The sequence below is a fragment of the Telopea speciosissima genome, chromosome 4 (genome assembly GCF_018873765.1).
Source record: "Telopea speciosissima isolate NSW1024214 ecotype Mountain lineage chromosome 4, Tspe_v1, whole genome shotgun sequence".
Taxonomy (NCBI): domain Eukaryota; kingdom Viridiplantae; phylum Streptophyta; class Magnoliopsida; order Proteales; family Proteaceae; genus Telopea; species Telopea speciosissima.
The window spans coordinates 70,378,927-70,397,431 of NC_057919.1; the positions used below are offsets into that span (position 1 = coordinate 70,378,927).

General features: G+C 47.1%; 1 pseudogene; it reads right to left on the reverse strand.

Moving 5' to 3' along the window:
- Nucleotides 1–393: 393 nt before the first annotated feature.
- Nucleotides 394–17,852, reverse strand: LOC122659615 (annotated as a pseudogene).
- Between the last annotated feature and the right edge of the window lie 653 nt (nt 17,853–18,505).

The following is an 18,505-nucleotide window of genomic DNA, read 5'->3' on the forward strand; positions in this document are numbered from 1 at the left end:
TCTTCACGCTTTAATTTCCTCTATCTTTTTTAATGAAATTGGTATTTCTGTTGGTTGTGAAAGGTAAGTGGATTACATATATAGATATATATATATATATATATATATATATATATATATATATATATAGAGAGAGAGAGAGAGAGAGAGAGAGAGAGAGAGAGAGAGAGAGAGAGAGAGAGATTAATGTTTCTTGTCTAAATGAGAAGCCAATATCTACTCATGTTAATACTGAGTTTTTAATTAGGTTAAGAACTAAGGGAAACTGTGAGAAAGCCGCATATTTGATCTGTTTGGCCAGTTTATGCTAAGCCACATTCCAGTTTAATGAGTTGGGTTTGTTTTGACCCCTTGGGAGGGGGAGGTAATAATGCCATTCTTCATTCTTGCCTTTTAGTTAAATGTAGGGGGTGTAGATGTCATCTCCTTAATCCCTATCAGAGAGCTAAGAGAGCTTCTAAGGGAGGGGGGAACATTTCTGCTAAAATGAATACAACTCTTTGCCAGATTGATTTTTTGGCCAGAAAGGTCAGAGAAGAGATCAAGCATAGCCTTAATAGTGAGAATGTCTTCCGAATCAGCTCTACAAAAGATAAAAATATCGTCAGCAAAAAGCAGGTGAGTTATTTCTGGAGCAAATCTGGAGATCTTCACCCCACGGAATAAATTCAGCTCACGATAAACAGAGAGAAGACGGGAAAGGACCTCCATAACAACAAGAAAGAGATAAGGGCTAAGCGGACACCCTTGGTGAAGACCCCTAGAAGCCTTAAAGAACTCAAAGGGGCTTCCATCAAGTTTAATGGAAAAGGAGGCCGAGGAGATCAAGGTCCGAATAAGAGATATCCATTTTTCACTAAAGCCCAAGAATTTAAAAATCGATAAAATCAGAGTCCATTCAATTCTATCATATGCTTTAGACATATCAATTTTGATAGCAACAAAACCAGATTTAGCTCGAGTGTGATCAAGGAAATGAAATATTTCCTGGGCAATAATGATATTATCAGTAATCTGCCTACTAGGAATAAAGGCCGCTTGGAAAGGAGAAATAAAAGAGGGAAGAGTGTTTTTAAGTCGGGTGGCAATAAGTTTAGCTAGCACTTTGTAAGTAACATTACACAGGCTAATAGGACAGAAATCACCCACCTTGGATGCACCATCCAGCTTAGGAATCAAGCAGATAAGAGTATGGTTGAGACCAGGTGGGATAAGACCATATTCAACAAAATTCCATACCAAAAGGAAAATATCTGCCTGAACAAGATCCCAAAAGGTTTAAAAAAAACCAGTAGGAAAACCATCCATAGCTAGAGCCTTCAAAGCGCCAATAGAAAAGACAATATTTCATACCTCCTCCAGAGTAGGTGCACAACAAAGAGAGTCAAGGTTTCCAGAAGCCAAAGAAGGAGGGAATAAGCATTCAATAAAACTTGCTTCCAAGGGGTTCGTGGTTGTGAACAGAACCCCTTGGAATTGGAAGGGGTGATCACCAGAATGCAGATCCGTCTAGCTTCATGGAAAACTAATCTCCTCTGTTATGCCGGCCGGAGTGGTCTAATTAAGTCAGTTTTGGCTTCGACCCCCACGTTCCATATGAATTGTTTCCACTTTCCGTAAAAAACTTGCCACCAGATTGATTCTTTGTGTCTCAAGTTCTGGCTGGGGAATTATAATAGGTCTAAGAGAAAAGCTGCCCTCTTGTCTCTTGGGATAAAATGTGCACTCCTAACTCCTAAGGTGAATGGTGGGTTGGGATTTCGTAAGGCTGAAACCCACAATAGGGCTCTACTGGTCAAACTGGGATGGAGATTACTAACGGAGCCACGGTCTCTATGGGATAAGTTAATTAAGGGCAAGTATTTCCATAAGCGCTCTCTGTTCGACCCCTCTATAAGAGCCAGGAAGGGATCTTGGGTTTGGAATAGTATTTCTTCAATCATTCCCGATCTGGAGAAATTAGTGATTAAAAAAATCAGTAATGGTTCAACCATGTTCTTTTGGTTTGATAAATGGATTCCCAATATGTCAGGTAATCTCTCCTTGTTGCAACCTTCAATATTAACGTCCTCTGATAGAACCACAATGGTGAGCTCCTTTCTTCATAGTAATTACGGGGATCTTTCCCGGTTTAAGGCTGAGCTCTAACGACCTTTATCTAACTTCCTGTGCTCTTTCCAATACTCTAATGTTGAGGACAGTTGGTCTTGTATTAAAGCTAAGAATGACATCCTTACTACACAAATAGCCGCTCGTTCTATTAATTCTATATGTGCTGATGTTTCTGATGTTGATTTCTCTTGGTGGAGATTCTTTTGGAAAGTTCCTATTCATCCAAAATTTAAGATTTTCACTTGGTGTTTAATAAATGCAGGATTACCCACCAAGGCCACTCTTTCGAAATGGATCCAGATTGACTCAACGTGTGCTCTTTGTGGAGCTGGTGTTGAATCCTTATGGCACCTATTTTTTTCTTGTGAGTGGGTCAAACACGTCTGGGCAGGAGGTCCTTTGGGGTTAAGAACGGATCTCTTGGAGTTGGATAATCCTAAATCAGTGTGCCATTTTTTCTTCCTTTATTTCAAATCGGATAAATATATGCCCCTTTGGTTTTTTAGTGTTTTCTTCATTACCTGTTATTTTATTTGGGTGGCTAGAAAAAAGGCGGTTGTGGCCTTGCTTAAGCCTGATCCTGTATGGGTCGTGGACATGATTTACAATTGGTCATCAGATCTTCATATTTCCCCACCCACCATTTCTTCCCTGGCTGTAATTGATAATAGTTTTCATCTATCATTGCCTGGTTTGCCTCAAGCCTTGCCCAAGTTTGACTTCCCTGTTTTAATCTGTGCTGGATTCTCTAACTCAGGACTAACTACCGCAGGATGGTCCTATGTCTTTTTGTTACATGGCAGACTAAAGTTTTTGTTATACAGGAACTCTCTCTAACACTGCAGAGTTGGTAGTTGTTCTTTTTGTGATCCGCAAAGGCTGTGATCAAGTGGCAGACATGGGGCTGAAGATCAAAGAGATTTGGGTGGATCATGGTTTGATTCCAGATACTCTTCCTTCTCCAACCCAACGTGTCTGGCCGTGGGTTTTGTTTAAAGAGTTTATGTATATCTATAATTGTACTCATGGTGTAAAGTTTAAGACGGTAGATGACAAAATGTGTATAACCCTAGCTAAGAATATGGCTCGCAATGCCTGCTTAGGTACCGATGTAGACGGTGTAATCCAACCTCGCTTGTTTAATATATTCCCTTTTATGACCAAAAAAAAAAATGTAGGGGGTTTAGTATGCAATTATTGGAATTGGGTTGCACAGGGAAATCTCTTGCTTTGTATAAGAGTAATGATATTTACATAATTATAGAAAAATAAAAACACTTTTGTGTAAAAAACCAGAAGCAGATAGTAAAGAAGACAATTTGGATCTTCTACTGCCGAGCTGTCCGGCAGGACCGTACTGCCAAGACACGGTGAGGCACGCAATGACCGCCTTACCCCTACTCAGGTAAGATGCTTAGGCAGGGGTAAGATGGTCGTTGCACACCTCGTTGTGTCTTGATAGCACGGTCCTATCGAGCACCTCGGCAGTAGAGGATTTGGATCTAACTTTCATTTCGATCTCCTGCCAAAATTCTCATCCAAATGATTTACAATTTAAGGTGAAAAAAATATAATTTAGATGGTGGCCGGCGGAGGGGGGGAAAGGTGATTGTAAGAGTTCCCATCATTTGTAATTATCCCGGCCTGTAGGAGATTAAAAAGAAGAAACAAAATAAAATTTACAATTGCTCGCCGTTCTTCTCTTTAATTGTACATCGAACTCCAAATAAAGAACAAGAATAGTTTCTGAATCCATGAAAAAGCTTAATTGAAAAAAACAAAAAAAAAAACAAATAGAGATCGATATAGAAGCTTTAACGTGTGAAGAAGCTAGGGTGAATAGGTACACTGGTGTCCTTCAACCAAAGGTTAGCCTCAGTAACATTTTTATTGATTTTGAGGAAAGGATCCGCAATCCATTTAGCAGCCTCTGTTTTGTCAATGACATGGAAGCCCTTCCATTGGACCCTCTTGTCAGTCTTGGCACCTAGCCCACGGTTGGCGTACTCAGCGTAGTAGCACGTGTTTATTCCGAAGTCAGATTTGTTCCAGGGTAGCCATCCTGCTGGCTGGATGAAGTCGTTCAGTGTGAACTCCATGATCACTGTCATTGATAAGTTCTTCCATGGGCGGCCCAAGTATGATTCGATCTTAAACTTTTCGGGTTCTAGCGTTTTATCGGGCGAGATGCGGCAGTTCTGGATCACAATACCTCTCGTCTCTTTAATGTCCATCCTCCCTTGTGCGATCACCATATTCTGTTGGCCGGGCAAGGGTTTCTTAACAAAAATATTAGAGTTCTGGATCAACGTCGCAAAGTCACCAAATATGAAGTCGACGGTGCCATAGATCTTACACTTTCGGTAGAATTGACGATATGTCTGTGTTGCGTCAGAAATCCTCTCGGAACGGATCCTTCCTGCAAGATAAGGATTAGTAGAGAGTACCGGGCCAGGCCGGTGATCTCACTCCAATGCTTAAGTTAGATCCCTGAGCAATAGTCAGAAAAATTAGAATTCAGATGGCTTATACGAGTGTTACCTCCCTTATTTAAGGTGGTGGAGAGTCCGAGTTGTGCCAGAATAGGGAAGCTGAAATCCCAGAGTAGAGTGAAACCGTTGGAGAGTGTAATCCGAAGATAATATTTATCTGTCGATTCCCATGCGCCTAATTAGGTGTGACGTGGGCGGAAGTCTAGGACCATGTCGATCCTTGCGAGACTTGGAGTGTCCTACGTAAGCTTCGTAGGATATCTCCCTCGTTGGGCATGTGCAATGACACCTTTGTCCCTCAATCATCTTCTCGAGCTGGGCCTGTATTGCACGATTGCTGTAGCTCGTTTCGACCGAGCCGGTATTCTTATCCCAACACGAGTCCCCCACTCCCCTGGATGCGTGCGTCCGGAGGGGTCAAGCTAAGATTGCTCCTCTGCATGTGTGATATGACAAGTTGGCAGCTGAGTATGGTTTGTTGATTCAGCCGTCACAGGCCACATGGCAGAAAGAAAAAACCCTAAAGGTATCTCGATTCGAGGCGACGTTCGACGTTCCTCCAATGTACGGACGCGTGTCCATAGGCATTATGAGCTCTAGGCTAAGCCTATAGATGATTGATCCTGGTCATATCAAGTCTTCCAATGCAGTTTTGTCAGGTGGCACGAACATTAATTTCTCTGGGAGACGCCAAACACCAACTACCCCTGGCCATTTGATGGGTCGCATCCCCTAGCCATTGGATTTGGAAACGTCCCCTCCTCTTCGCGTGCATAAATTGAAATTTCACTTCTTCGACAATCTTCTACTGGTTCTTTCCCTTTTTGAGCTTTGTGCCTCCAGTGATTCTTGTCTTTTGCTATAGCATTTTACTCCGATGCCATCGCATTTGCGAGTCCTCGGACCAAGTTCTCCTTCTGTGGCTTGGCATCAATCGTGCAGGGTTATTCCATTCTTGACCCCTTCTGACTTTTACCAGTAAGTCTCTTCGATCATGTCTTTTTCTTCTTCCCAGGCGGAGTCCCACGGGGACTCCAGTAATGCTCCCCAAACGAGTGGGGGTTCCGACCCTGAGGCGAGCTCTGAGGAGACCCAAGAGGAACGGTCAATACTTTTTGGGTCAAAGAGATTCTCTGCCCGGGTCCGTCAATTGACCCAAGACCCTGCCGTTCAGCATAGCGGTGAGAGAGCAACATCTGAAACTTCTACTGAGCGCATTGCTAATGGCGACAGTGGCTCCGGAGTTGAGGAGGAGGGTGTCCCGGCGAGGCCCACTGGTGTGGCAGCCTTTGAAAGTACCATGATTGATGGCTCTTTGTCCGCCCTCCGCCTCCGATACGGATTTCCTACATCGGTAGAGACTTGGGTCCCTACCCGGACTGAGAGGGCGAACATCCCATGACCAAATACTGTGTGTCTATATGAAGTTGCCTTACAGTGCGGTTTGCGCTTCCCTATTCACCAGTTCATTTGAGAAGTGCTGGATCATTTCGGGATTTCCTCCTGTCGGCTGGTTGCCAACTCCTGAAAGCATCTTCTAGGCTTCTACTTGTTCTTTGCCCAAATCGGCCGTAAGGCCTCGTGGGTGCTATTCCTGTACCTTTACAACCTGAAGCCCTCCGACGATGTGTGGTTCTATATGGCTCGACGTAGTCCCTCGGGGTCGTATGGACCCAAGTCCTTTGTCTCCTATATCCCCGACTCAGTGAAGAAATGGAAAGATTATTTTTTCTTTGCACGTATTGAGAATAACCCCTTTAGAACGGACTAGGGACCCGCTCGATTGCGGACTGGGAATCAGGTCCCTATGCTAAGCTCTTATGATCAACAATCTCTCGAGATGGCGGCGATAGGCACGATTTTTGATGTGCGTGGTTTGGCAAATGAGGGTCTGCTGATTGAGCACGAACTGACCTCAGCGCGGGGTGAGTCCCTTTCGCCTCGGATTTATCTTTTTATGATCACGATCCGTATTTGACCTTACGTCTATCTTTTCCAGTGGACTACAAACCGGACACCCACGATCTTTGCGAACAGGTTGCGTCAGCCAGGAAAAAGGTACTGGAGAGACAGTCTCGGCGTCCTACTCGTTCTTTGCTCCCAGGCATCTCCATAGGGGATTCCTCTTCTGCCAGCGGCGGCCACAGGAGGCAGGAAGATTCCTCCAAGGGTAAAGAGAGAGTGCCCAACAAGGTCATGCCACCCAAGATCCCTGAGAAGAGGCCGCGTGATGAAGCGATGAGTGTTGATCCTGCCCCGAAAAGAGCCGCTCAGGGTGTTGCATCTTCGGGGGAGGCCATCCAAGCTTTGAAGGCCCCCAAGTCAGTCCCCCAAGACGTTCCTAAGGGGAAATCTAGCAAGGGCTCACCCGACGTTCTTCCTCCTCCCAGGGGGAAGAATCGCCTTCAGTTTCAGTGGGAGGTTTACGAGGGCGAGTCCTCCCTTCACTCTCCTCGCGTGGATGGCGAGCTGATGGACCACGATCCTTCCGAGGATGTTAAGAATTTTTTATCTCGCCCGGCCGAGGAGCTTCTGAACTCGTTCGCAATGGATTTTGCCAAGGTATATCTCAAATCAGGCTGTCCTTCTCGTAGTTCTTTCTGAAGTCTTCTCTGATGTGTTCTTTGCTTCTCAGGTTACTCGGGGGGCGAGCGAGCTACGTCGGTGGGTAGCGGCCTTCTCTACCTCTTACGAGGAGGAGAAGAAAATGAGGGATCTCGTGGAGGAGCAAGTAGAGTCTGTCGCGGCCATAATTTCTAAGATGATGGAGGTAGCTCAGGGTTATGAGGACGCTAACAAGTGCTTTATCGAGCGTATTGCGATGTTGGAGACAGAGCTGGAAAGAGCCAAGAATGACGCTGCCATAGTGGCGAGGAAGACTGATTCCATCGCAGCGGACTTCGTTGTCTTTTAAAAGAAGCAGCCTCAAGTTATCGACGAGGCTGTCAAGGTGGCACTGGAGGCCTTCAAGTCCTCAGATGAACTGAGGGAGCGTATGAAGGAGGTGAGCCGTAAGGGCTACATGACTGGGGTTGATGACACTGTGAAATATGTCCTTGAGGCGACCCTGGGATATGACTTCTCTGGCTCCGGTTACTATGTTCCGCCTGTTCCTGTGACCCCTGACGTGCCCGAGGGCGCAGAAGATCCAGTGGACAAGGAGGATCTCCCTGCCCCGGCGTCTCCCCCTAGCGCTATCGTGGCTCCTTCAGAAGAGCCTGTCCTGTCCCCTTCTCCCCCTGGAGATGCGACCTTGGCCTCTGCAGGCCTCTCGTTGGACCCTTCTTCGGTTGATCCTTCTCCCACTGAGGCAGCCACTATCTCCAATCCCCCCATTAGCAGTTGAAGGCTTTGATGTTTTTTTTTTTTTTTTTGAAGATGTAGAGACCTATTTTTGTCTTGAAGATGTAGAAACTTGGTTTTGTTGTTAATGAAACTCCCTTCTCAAGCACTGGAACGTGTTCCTTCCTTTGATCGAGAATTCTTTCGCTCGAGCTAGTTGACCCTCGGGTCACGCCATTCTTTCTTCCCTTTGAAATTCTAACATTTCTACTTCTTCGAGATGCGTGCTTCATTATGACGTTGGGCCTTTCCCCAAATATCTTCTGTGAATCCTCCCAGTAGGCCTTTATTGCTTTTTCTTTTCGATTGACCTTTGATTTCTTTTTCTATTTATGGGAACTGACCTTTGAACTGCTTTCTCGAAAATGACGCTCTTTAAATTATTCCTTGGGCCAATGTGGGATGACCATGTGCCGCTGGATATATGGGAATTGAATTGTCAATCCTGTATTCACGCCGCTACTAGCATTTAGGAGAGGCGTGTGCTTTAGCAAGATCTGGCCACGTGGTTCACGATGTATCTTGCCATTTATGTTACTCCGAGTTTTGAACCATCATCCTGCTGCGCCCGTATCCTTTTCGATGTCTTTAAAAAATGTGAGCCCGCGGGATTAGTCCACGTGGCTTGAGGCTTTATACGCCTCCTGGGCAGTTTAGGTTATCGAACCATCGCTTTTCTTCTTTAAATAGGAATTGCTTGCTTCAATTCTTTCATCGTTCACAGGGTCATGGCTCCCTTTGCTAGTTCACCATTCTTCATCCTCACTAAGGACTTATGCTCCTACCGCTGCGCGTGGCTCCATTATTTCTTTAGACGCAGGGGTTGCAAATTTCGGAGACTCGGTCTCATTCTATTTTCGGCTTCAATCTTCCATCGACATTGAGCTTCACGGCTTCAATCCTCGATCAACAAGTCCTGTCCTTCCGGCGATTGGCCGTGGAGCATCCCCTTTGTGTTTCCTTTCATACCAATCTCTTTAGGGTGGCAAGGTTACTGCAAAAGGGTAGAAGATCTGGAGGAGACCGGCGCTGCTGCTTTCCACTGTTAATGTGCATGGAAGGTTGGGATGTGAAGTTATCGAAGCTGCTGAAGGGCCCTAAGCCTCCTCGCGCTTACTCCTCCCCAACTCTTCTTCCTGGCCAAGGAGGAGGAGGGGATGACTGAGCTTCTTGGGGCCCAGAGCATTTGCATGGTGAATCCCATTTACTATTGCGGTCTTCTCCAGTTTTTGGGTCACTCAAGGGCCGTGACTTTTGATGGGCTCTGTATCAGCCCGTCTGACGTTGCGGTTATTAATGCTATTCCTGTCTCACCCTTGATGACCCCCGGTGCCGACTCTTCATCCATGGGCTTATAGGGCCGTGGAACTTTTAGTTTTCCACGTTTTCTCCTTACAGGTTACTGTATTTGCACCGAGAATGATCTTTGTGACTTTCTTGTATATCGCGATCTTTGCCTATACTTGTATTTCTGAAGAGGTTAATAAAAGATTCTTTTATTTTTTACTTGCACTTGTCTTGAATTTCCTTTTTCGGATGTTTGAGCTCTATTCTTGAGGAGACCATGTCTTTCTTTTAATTCTGCGATTCGGGCCTCCATGCCGACGGCGGGAGTCAGACTTGGGTGCTTACCCCGGTGAGCTAGGCTTTTGTGCTCGCTACTGAAATCAGACTTTCATGCTAGCCCTTACGAACTAGGCTTTCGTGCTGACTACGGGAGTCAGACTTTCATGCTAGCCCTTGTGAGCTAGGTTTTTGTACTGACCACGAGAGTCAGACTTTCGTGCTAACTACGAAGTCAGACTTTCGTGCTAGCCCTTGCGAGCTAGTCTTTCGTGCTGACGACGAGAGTCAAACTTTTATGCTAGCCCTTGCGAGCTAGGCTTTCGTGCTGACTACGGAGTCAGACTTTCGTGCTAGCCCTTGAGAGCTAGTCTTTCGTGCTGACTACGAGAGTCAGACTTTTGTGCTAGCCCTTGCGAGCTAGGCTTTCGTGCTGACTACGAGAGTCAGACTTTTGTGCTAGCCCTTGCGAGCTAGGCTTTTGCGCTGATTACGGGAGTCAGACTTTCTTGGATGCTTGCACAATATTCGAACCGCGAAGTGATATCGCATTGATCAAGGATAACTTTACATCAATCACTTACTGATAATTTTTTGGTCGAGGTATCGTGTTGCCCCCTGGGGTCTTCAAGCTATAGGTCCCTGGCCTGATCTGCTTGGAGATCACATATGGTCCTTCCCAATTTGCGTCCAGCTTGCCTTGGTGCTATGGCTGGGAGGAGCTAACTTTTCGTACCACTAAGTCTCCTGCCCTGAATGTCCTTTCCTTGACTTTGAAATTATAATAACGGGCCGTTCTTTGTTTGTACTCCACGTTTCTCATCAACGCGTCCTCCCTGACTTCGTCTGGAAAATCCAGATTTTCCCTCAGCCCGTCCTGGTATGTTCTTTCATTGAAGTTTAAACTTTAGAGTGATCCTACCACGACCTCTACTGGAGCCAGTGCCTCGCTTCCATAGGCAAGCCTGAACGGGCTCTCCCTCGTAGGCGTTCGAACTGTAGTTCTGTACGACCATAGTACACTCGGTAGTTCATCGACCCACCTTCCCTTTGCTTCAGTTAGCCTTCTCTTTATTCCTACGAGCAAGGTGCGGTTTGTGATTTTTGCTTGACCATTGGCTTGTGGATATGCTACGGAGGTCGCTCGATGTTTGATGCCGTATTGGGCACAGAATGTATCGAACTGCTGGTTGTCAAATTGTTTCCCATTATCTGTCACCAGGATCTTTGGCAGGCCAAACCTGTAGATAATCTTGTCCCTGAAAAATTTCTCCATTTGTTATCGCGTGATTTTGGCTAAAGGCTCAGCTTCTACCCACTTGGTGAAGTAGTCTACCGCGACCACGAGATATTTTCTATTCCCTGAGGCTAGAGTGAAGTTACCCAGTATGTCCATCCTCCACATAGCAAAGGGGATTGGACTAAGTATAGAAGCCAGCTCTGTAGAGGGCTGCCGCGGTATGTCTGCAAACTTTTGACATGGCTCGCACCTCCTCACATATTGGATGGCGTCCTTCTGCATGTTGGGCTAATAGAGTCCAGCTCTCAGTATCTTGTAGGCCAGGTGGCGTCCCCCCATGTGACTACCGCAAATGCCTTGATGGACCTCTGACAAGGCGTTCAGGGCATGTGTGGGAGTTAGACATTTCAACAGCGAGCCTGTGATTGACCTTTTGTAAAGCTCTCCTTCTGTTAAAGTATATCGGGCGGCGCGGCTTTGAACCTTTCGTGCCTCTATTTTGTTTTGGGGTAGAACGTTGTCTTTCAGATACGCAACGATCGGATCCATCCAGCTGGGCTCGACTTCGACCAACACGACCTCTCGAACTAGATGAGTGGGTCTATAAAGTTGTTCAATATATACCGAGTTGTCAAGCTGTGCTAGTTCTTCTTTAGATGAACGTGAAAGTGCATCTGCCTTCTTGTTCTTGCAACGTGGAATCCTGATTATCTCGAAGCTCTCGAACGAGCTGAGCAACTGTTTCACTTCTTTTAAATATGCTGCCATGCAATCATCTTTGGCCTCATAATCTCCATTGACTTGGTTTACGACCAGTTGCGAGTCAGCCCATACGGCTAGATTCTTCACCTGCACAGCCTTTGCGGTTCGTAGCCCCCCAATCAGTGCTTTGTACTCAGCCTCATTATTGGAGGCGGGAAAGTGCAGGCGTAGCGCGAACTATATTGGGAAACCTTCCGGGCTTGTTAGGACAAAGCCTACTCCTCAGACCTCCGCGTTACTCGATCCATCCACTAACATTGTCTAGGATGTCCCTGGGCTGATTTTTTCTTCTGACACGATCTCTTCTTCTTGCTCGTTCTCACCCGGGGTGCATTCAGCTATGAAATCTGCTAGAGCTTGGCCTCTTATGGCCGTTCTAGGCCTATACTCGATCTGGTACTCGCTTAGCTCAATTTCCCAAGCTGTCAATCTTCTGGATATGTCTGGCTTATGAAGTACCTTCTTTAGAGGTTGGTCTGTCATGACCACAATTGGGTAAGCTTGGAAGTACGGCCTAAGCTTCTGGGCCGCTTTCACCAGCGCAAACGCGAGCTTCTCGATCTGGGGATATTGAGTTTCTGCGTCCAATAGGACGTGACTGACGTAGTATACTGGCCTTTGGACTCTGTCTTCTTCTCTTATCAAGGTGGCACTCACAGCCACTGGTGAAGTTGCCAAGTATAGGAGCAACTCCCTTTCTGGCGCTGGTCTCGTCAATAGTGGAGGATTAGCGAGGTATACTTTGAGGTCTTTAAAGGCCTTTTGGCATTCTTCTGTCCACTGAAAACTCTTCACTTCTCTCAAGTTCTTCAAAGTTTTGAAGAATGGCAAGCACTTGTCTTCCGAACGAGACACGAAGCGTGCGAGTGCTGCTATTCTCCTGTTCAGTCTTTGTACCTCACAAACAGTCTTAGGCGAGCTCATCTCCTGTATGGCTTTGATTTTTTCCAGGTTGGCCTCAATTCCTCTCTGGGATACCATATAGCCCAGGAACTTGCTTGAGCTAACCCCGAAGGCACACTTGGCATGGTTCAGCCACATTTGGTGGGCCCGTAATACCTGGAATGCCTCGTTTAGGCCGGCCAGGTGATCCTGGGCCTTAACGCTTTTTACCAACATGTCGTGTACGTACACCTCCATATTCCTGCCTATCTGAGCCTTGAAAATCTTGTTTACCATTCTCTAGTATCTCACGCCCGCGTTCTTCTGACCAAAGGGCATCACCAGGTAGCAGAAGTTCTCCTGGTCTGACTGAAATGCTGTATACAGCTCATCCCCCTCTTTCATGAGGATCTGGTTGTATCCAGAGTATGCATTCATGAAACTTAGCCTCTCATGCCCGGCTGTTGCGTCTATCAACAGATCAATCCGGGGCAATGGATATTCATCTTTAGGACAAGCTTTATTAAGGTCGGTGTAGTCAACACACATTCTTCATTTTCCATTCGGCTTGGGTACCATTACCACATTTGCGAGCCAGGTAGGAAATTGCTCTTCTTGATAAAGCCGGAAGCCTTTAGCTTCTCTATTTCTTCTTTCATCGCGGTCTACTTCTCTGGCGCGAACGTCCTTCTTTTTTGTTGCATCGATTTTCTATTGGGGTCTACGTGCAGGGCATGCTCCGCTATCTATCGGGGTATGCCTGGCATATCTGCTGGCGACCAAGCGAACACGTCCTTGTTCTTCTGTAGGAATAGGGTGAGCTCCCTGGCTTCTTCCTGGCTAAGAGGGGACCCGATCTTAATTGTCCTGGTTGGGTTCTGCTCATCTACTTAGACTTCCACGAGCTCCTCAACTGGTTTACCCCTCTGATAGCGTTTGTCTCCTCCGCGGTTGTCAATGACCTCTACCTGATAGGCTGTTCCTCTACAGTTGCCCTTGATGCCCTTTAGGAATGCTGCGTGGCACTCCCTGGCTTTTTTCTGCTCTGTCTGGCACTCCCCTATGCCATTAGGGGTGGAAAACTTGACCTTCAGGTGCTTGGTAGAAACTACCGCTCCCAACTCGTTCAGACTTGGTCTGCCTAATATGGTATTGTAGGCCGTTGCTGCCCGAACGACCATGAAGTTGACCTTCACAATTTTTTGGCATGGGGCGGTTCCCACTGTCATCAGGAGCTCTACTGACCCTTAAATTGGCGCTGGTGCTCCTGAGAATCCATATAAGGGTGCGGTCTCGGGCTTCAACGTACCATCCTTGAACCCGAATTGTAGATATGCATCGTAAGATAGCATATCTACGGATGCCCCTGTATCTACTAAGACCCTGTGACGGTTCGATTGGCTATAACCGCCTGGACCACGACAGCATCGTCGTGCGGCCAGCTCAGCCCCTCCATGTCTCGGTCTGAGAAAGTGATCTCGGGCTCCGTGCGTGCTTTCTTTTCAGAGATTTTTGCTACTGCCACAAATCTTGCTTTCGCCTTAGCTTGGCGAGTTGACTCTTGCCCTGGTCCTCCCAGGATGGTGAGGATAGCCGGGACTGTGGATGTGTTGGTCTCGTCCTGATTTCTCCTGACTTCCTGATGATTGTTTCTCTGATTGCTTTGGCGATCCCTATCTCCCCCTCTTTGGGCTTTATCATCTCTTCGCCAGTCATTCCTTGTGGTTTCTTGGCCTCGAGGGTTATCTCTCGCCTCCTTGACATAACGCCTCAGGTGGGCTTTCTGGATCACATCTTCTATTTCCCTCTTTAGCTATCTGCAGTCCTCTATGTCATGGCCTATCTCGGTGGAACTCGCAAAATTTGTTCGGATTCCGATCCTCCAATTTTGAAAACATTGGCCGGGGCCGTTGCAGTAGCCCTCGATCCAATACTTCCATCAGGATTTTAGCCTGGTGGTATTGATTGGGGTATACTCGGGACTTGAATCCCTCTCTGACCTCGCTCTCTTGTCGTCCCCCTTCTTGTCTTCCTTTTCACTCGTCCTTTTCTTCTCGGGAGCTCTTCCATCCATTGCTTTTCTCGCCTTCATGATATCGAACATGTTGGCATATTGGTAACAATGATCTAGTAGCTGTGGCATAGTCGTTATCAGATCTAGCGCTAGCGACTTTACTAGATCGTGGTTGGTGACTCCGTTGTGCAGGGCATTGAAAGCCATCGCATCGTCCAGGTCCTTGATTTCCAGGCTATCCGCATTGAAGCAGGTGATATAATCTCTGATGGACTCATCAGAGCGCTGTTTGACAGCCAACAAGTTGGCTGTGGTCTTCTTTTGCTTGACACTGCTCTGGAAACGGCCAACGAAGGCCTTGGCCAGCTCTGTGAAGCTTCGGATCGAGTTAGGCTTCAATTTGGTGAACCACAACGCCGCGGGCCCCTTGAGAGAGGTGGGGAAAGATCAGTAGGACACCACATCGGACCCACCATAGACTGTCATCATGGCATTGAAGTAGCTGATGTGGTCGTTGGGGTCATCTTTCGCATCATAAGCCTTAAACGTGGGGGTTTTAAAATCCTTGGGAAGCTCTGCTCCCATGAGCTCCCTCGTAAAGGGATGTTGGCCCGGCCTGAAGCTTTCGTCCGGGGCTGTCCCCCTCTCCAGGGCCGTAACTTTCGTGTTCATCTCCCTGAGCTTACGGTAAAGCTCGCTTTCTTCGACCTGGTTGTTGATGGCGTTTGTGCATGTGCGACGTGCGTTCAACTCGTCCCTGAGATCTGGATAGGGTAGCCTTGATGGGTCTACCTGATTAGTGCGTATGTCTGAGGCCCTGGAATGAGTTGTTTCAGACAGACTGTGACTTCTCTGGCCGGTGGAAATTGATTGATCCTTCGCATGCGAGGGCCTGTTCCGAGTAGGCAGGTTCCCTGTACGCACTGTTCCCGGAGGAGGTAGCTCTCGCCTGGATGGGTGTGATGATCCTGCTCTACTTCCCGATGCTCGTACGTCGTCTCTTGCTATCCTTGAATTCTCCCGAGCAGTTCTTGGGAGTACATGAGGTTGCAATGGTGCCGGTGGTGGTATCGGTGCTGGTGGCAGACCTGCAGCCGCGGTGGCTACTGCAGTGGCTGTCCTTAACACCTGCACCTCATGAGCTATCTCTCTTAGAATCCCACTCTGGTTCAGAACTTGCAATTGTAGGTCCTGGATTTGGCCGATATTGGCGGGCGCTCCGGGATCTGTTTCAGGGACAAATCCCTGGGGCACAGGTGGCGGAGGTGGTAAAGCCTGTACGCCGCGGCTGGTCTGGCCCTGATTCTGAGTCGCCGCTGGGTCAGCCTCTAATGTGGCAGAGGGTTGAGTTCTTGCCCCTTCCTCTGCCGTGGGTAATTGAGGGTCGACGGAAGCAGTTGTCGTCCGCCGTTGCTGGGTCTTCTTTCCCGCATTCCCGCCACCCCGGGTGTTCTTTGTCGTCTGACGAGTCACCGGGTTGTCTATGGCTGGTGGGGCTTGAGCATTGGATGGAACGATGTTGGGTTCTCCGGCCATGATCTCAAGTTCAGTTAAACGGAGAGTCTAAGGCTTTGAGTATTGTATCGTTCCCACAGATGGCGCCAAACTGTTGTGTCAGAAATCCTCTTGGAGCGGATCCTTCCTGCAAGCCAAGGATTAGCAGAGAGTACCGGGCCAGGCCGGTGATCTCACTCTAACGCTTAAGTTAGATCCCTGAGCAATAGTCAGAAAAATTAGAATTCAGATGGCTTATACGTGTGTTACCTCCCTTATTTAAGGTGGTGGAGAGTCCGAGTTGTGCCTGAATAGGGAAGCTGAAATCCCGGAGTGGAGTGAGACCGTTGGAGAGTGTAATCCGGAGATAATGTTTATCCGTCGATTCCCACGCACCTGATTGGGCATGACGTGGGCGGAAGTCTAGGACCATGTCGAACACCTAATAGACTTGGAGTGTCCTACGTAAGCTTCGTAGGATATATCTCTCGTTGGGCATGTACAATGACACCTTTGTCCCTCGATCGTCCTCTCGAGCTGGGCCTGGATTACACGATTGCTGTAGCTCGTTCTGACCGAGCCGGTATTCTTATCCCAACAGTCTATACGAACAATGTGTCTTGGTAACCGTCAATCATGCAATTATAGAAGACCAATTTATCAGCTTAGACTCGGAGAGCCACGGCCTGGTGTCCTTTTGGGCCGGCTGTGTTTTGGAATCCCATTGATTTGGCTATAAACCCCTATCCAATGACCGCTGCGCATGCATGCATATATATATATATATATATATATATATATATATATTCAAAATTAATTATTAAGACGATCAATCGTGCTGCATGCAATAATATTTATTTATGTATGTACGTGGTTGATTGAACTTACAGAAGGTGGCTGTTAGGGTCGTTCGGGTTTTTGGGGCATTTTCATCTTTATCATCTCCACACATCCTGTTTCTTGTGACGATGGTCTGGTTTTGGCTATCTCCGTACATGAAGACATTAATCTGTTCCTGGGTGACGTTGATGTACTCCTGGTAGATGCCGGCCTTAACGTAGATAACGTACCTCGTCTTCCTCCTACTGTTTTTGTCCTGGTAAGCAGGGTAAGCGTCTAGAGCTGCGCGGATTGTCCTGAACTGGCCGCTCCCTTCCTTGGCAACCACTGCGTTTGGCTTCAAAATTTTGTCGCCGTTGACGGCGAGGAGCTTGCGGTCTGCTACTGAGAACCACGTGGGGTAACCACTGCTGTCAACTTGGTTGACATCCGCCGCTTCCAAGAGCCGTCGTGATTTGGGGATACAGTCGGGGAGAGGTATGTTCAAGGCACTAAGGATTTGGGAGAATTCCACAATAATGGCAAGCGCATTGCTTGTCAGCTGGGTGGAATTGAGGAGCACATTGTTCATTGCCAACTTCAGATCCGGATCCTTAATTGAATCCCGACAAATTTCGTGGTAAAAGACCACGGCGCTCAACCAGTTGGCAAGGTCCGGTATGGGATTGTCCACCGTCTTCAAATCGTTTTCAACTACCAACGAGATCGACTCTTCGAGATCATCGATGGAGAATTGCAGCAATTCATTACAGATTGCAAATGCACTCTGCTCGCTCTCTATTTTGTTTTTCTTCTCCAACACGCTTGAATTAACCATAGCAGCTCGCACCTCATCCAGGGTGGCAGAAACTGCAATCTTGATGAAGGCCTTGGGATCATCAACGGTTTCATTTTTGGAAACCTCGTTAAGGGTACGCATGCAAACATCCTTGTATGTGGTGGTTTCACAGACGGCCTTAACAGTCTTCATCCCCGTCGACAAGTTGACGTCGGTGCTGTCTTCATTATTGGAGCTTTGTTTAGAACGGTTTATTCTGGCCACCACACCGACCACTACGCCTACGACGAGAGTGAGTGAAACACCGGCAATTATGGCTTTGCCTTTGCCCATCATCTTGTGTTAGTCGCGTGGCCCTTGGGAAAGAAATGTGCTCTCGGCGACCAAGAGACTCATCTCACCTCCCCGGTCTCTAGTCGATGAATATACATGGGTAATATATAGTATAGTATATAGTGGCATATTGCTTTCATAACCGAACGAGTCTGCCTAAATTTGATTGGTTCTAGATCAGTGGCATTATTGTTCACAGCAAAGCAATTAAAGCCCTAATTCTGATCGTCTATGGTGCAGTTGCTCGTAGCGGTCTGTGCGGCACAGATTGGGTCGTGCACATTATGACCGTCTTACCCCTTTTCGGGCAAAGTGTTTGGGCAGGAGTAAGACTATCTTTGCCCACGTAGCTCAGTCTACGCGGCTGGGACCTCTATGAGCAACGTGCCATAGAGGATCTGAATCCAAGATTGAGAAACCGCCAAAAAAGCCCCAACGACGGAGAAAGATAAATAGATAATGATGCCAGCTTCTTCTACCTTAATTTGTCCAGTCCACGGCCATCGCTCCTCTGCTTCGACAACGAATCATCATTTTCCCACGTCATTTAATTGATGTTTGTTTGTTGCGTAATATTTGAGCCAAACAAAACCTTCATTTACTAACTCTATTTAAGGTGAAATTTAACATGTGAGCTGGACTGTCCATAAAAT